Raw genomic sequence first — 2,500 nt, 5'->3', positions numbered from 1 at the left:
ACACACACTGAAAGACCACATATAAGTCGTACTGTATAGCTATGCATATCAATAAAAATAATAATAATAAAGAAAAATGATACAGCGAATAGGTATATTGTAGACCTCCTCCTCTACTTCTCCCCTCCTCCTCCTCCTCCTCCTCCTCCTCGTCCTCTGTGTGTGTGAATAAATATTTGGAAAGCATTAAAATTTGATGGCCGGAGGCGCGACTGACGGGAGAATATTGGTGTTTGGCCGCGCAGTTTTCCGATAAATGTGAGGACCCTAAATACACCTCGCAGGTAAATATTGCACTACTGAGCGAGAGAGAGAGAGAGAGAGAGAGAGAGAGAGAGAGAGAGAGAGAGAGAGAGAGAGAATGTATATGATTATGAAACATGGCATATCCGCTCCGTAGAGTTTTTCATGACTAAGGTAAAAAGTCTTGAAAGAAGGTAACCAAGAAATAATAAGAAAAACTTAATAAATAGATGCAAATAAAATGTACGAGAAAATAATATATAGATAAAGTGATACATATAAATAAATAGATAGATAATAAGATAGATAGATGAGAGAGAGAGAGAGAGAGAGAGAGAGAGAGAGAGAGAGAGAGAGAGAGAGAGAGAGAGAGCACTATTTCTACGCTTTTAAATGAACCCGTCACGTGACCTCTACTTTGTGAAGCTAATAAAGAAAGGGTTTCGATATTGGCCGGCTTCGTTACTTCCGCATTCTCCTTTTTTTCTTTTTCTACTTCTTTTCTCTTTTCTTTTTGGTTAGTTCATTCTTCTTCCTTTGCTTCGTTTTTCTTCTTTTTTCTTCTTGCTTTTGTTCTTGTTATTCTTTTTCATGTTATTGTTCTCCTTGTTCTACTTGTTTTTTTTGTTTTTTTGCTGTTGATATTCTTTTTGTTCTTTTTCTTGTTCTTCTTGTTCTTGTTCTTCTTCTTCTTCTTTTTATTCTCCTTCATTACTTTTTTCTCAGCATTCTTATTTACTCATATATCAATACTTTTCCACATGACCAATAATGCTGTACCTCCTCCTCCTCCTCCTCCTCCTCCTCCTCCTACTACTACTACTACTACTTCTGGTATCACAACTACTGCTGCTGGTGCTACAATCGTAAATTAGCAAGAATCGTCGCACTAAGGTTTCAAATATTCCGACCACGCACGGGGAACATTAAACACACACACACACACACACACACACACACACACACACACACACACACACACACACACACACACACACAGAAGCGGCTCTCACATTCTTTTAAAATTTCCCACCGCATATGCAAACTGGGAGGATGCCAGTGTGTGTGTGTGTGTGTGTGTGTGTGTGTGTGTGTGTGTGTGTGTGTGTGTGTGTGTGTGTGTGTCTAGTGTCAAGTCTGTCGTTTTTTTCTTTTATATTCTCTCTCTCTCTTATTCAAATTTTGCTATGCTCCTTTACTTAATCTTTCTCATTTTTATTCCTTCTCCTCCTCCTCCTCCTCAACCTCCTCCTCCTCCTTCTCCTCCTCCTCCTTCTCCTCCTCCTCCTCCTCCTCCTCCTCCTCCTCCTCCTCCTCCTCCTCTTTTATATACATGACAGCGAAGAATAAAGGGAACAAACGACAGATATTTTGTATGTATTTCTGGCGACTAACATTATTTCTCTCTCTCTCTCTCTCTCTCTCTCTCTCTCTCTCTCTTTACAGGTACACCAGTTTGAGCACAGGTAGAATGAGATGAAGAAGAAGAAGAAGAAGAAGAAGAAGAAGAAGAAGAAGAAGAAGAAGAAGAAGAAGAAGAAGAAGAAGAAGAAGAAGAAGAAGAAGAAGAAGAAGAAGAAGAAGACGAACGAAAAACCGACTTTGTCCTACATATTTTTCCTTCCTTCCTTTAGTCACTCCTCCTCCTCCTCCTTCTTCTGTTCCTCCTCTTCCTCCTCCTCTTCCTCATCTACTTAATCAAGCCGTCACCAGGGGAACGATGAGCAAAACAAGGCCATCCTCCTCCTCCTCCTCCTCCTTCTCCTACTCCTCCTGCTCCCCCTCCTCCTCTCCATTATTGTCACCACCACCTCCACCACATTCGGGATCTCCACCACCTCCTCCACCAGCATCTTGGACTCCACGAAGATTCTCCACCACCACCACCACCACCACCACCGCCGTCAACACCACTGCAGTTATTCTTAAGATGTATTTTCGCCTTCATCCTACTCACTACACACACACACACACACACACACACACACACGTACACACACCATGAGCTTTGAGTTATGATATCTTGCTCCTCCTCCTCCTCCTACTCCTACTCCTCATTTTCTTTGCACTTCTTCTCTTTAATTCTTCCAACATCTCTTGCTATAGTTTCTCCTCATCCTTCTCCTCTTCTTCTACTTCAATTTCTTCTTCTTCTTCTTCTTCTTCTTCTTCTTCTTCTTCTTCTTCTTCTTCTTCTTCTTCTTCTTCTTCTTCTTCTTTCTCCTACTACTACTACTACTGCTATTTCTCCTCCTCC

The 2,500-nt window shown here is 41.3% G+C and overlaps 1 protein-coding gene across 1 annotated transcript in view; it reads left to right on the top strand.

The window, feature by feature from the left end:
* LOC127007800 (uncharacterized) overlaps nt 1–2,500 on the top strand; it is a 62,306-nt gene that overhangs the window by 58,435 nt on the left and 1,371 nt on the right. Inside the window, exon 7 of the mRNA XM_050879167.1 lies at nt 1,690–2,500. This exon is cut by the window's right edge and continues 1,371 nt beyond it. The gene's annotated coding sequence lies outside the window, so the exon portion shown is untranslated. The remainder of the gene's footprint in view (nt 1–1,689) is intronic.

Source organism: Eriocheir sinensis, chromosome 36, assembly GCF_024679095.1.
Source record: "Eriocheir sinensis breed Jianghai 21 chromosome 36, ASM2467909v1, whole genome shotgun sequence".
Lineage (NCBI taxonomy): Eukaryota > Metazoa > Arthropoda > Malacostraca > Decapoda > Varunidae > Eriocheir > Eriocheir sinensis.
This window is presented reverse-complemented; position numbering and strand designations above follow the sequence as displayed.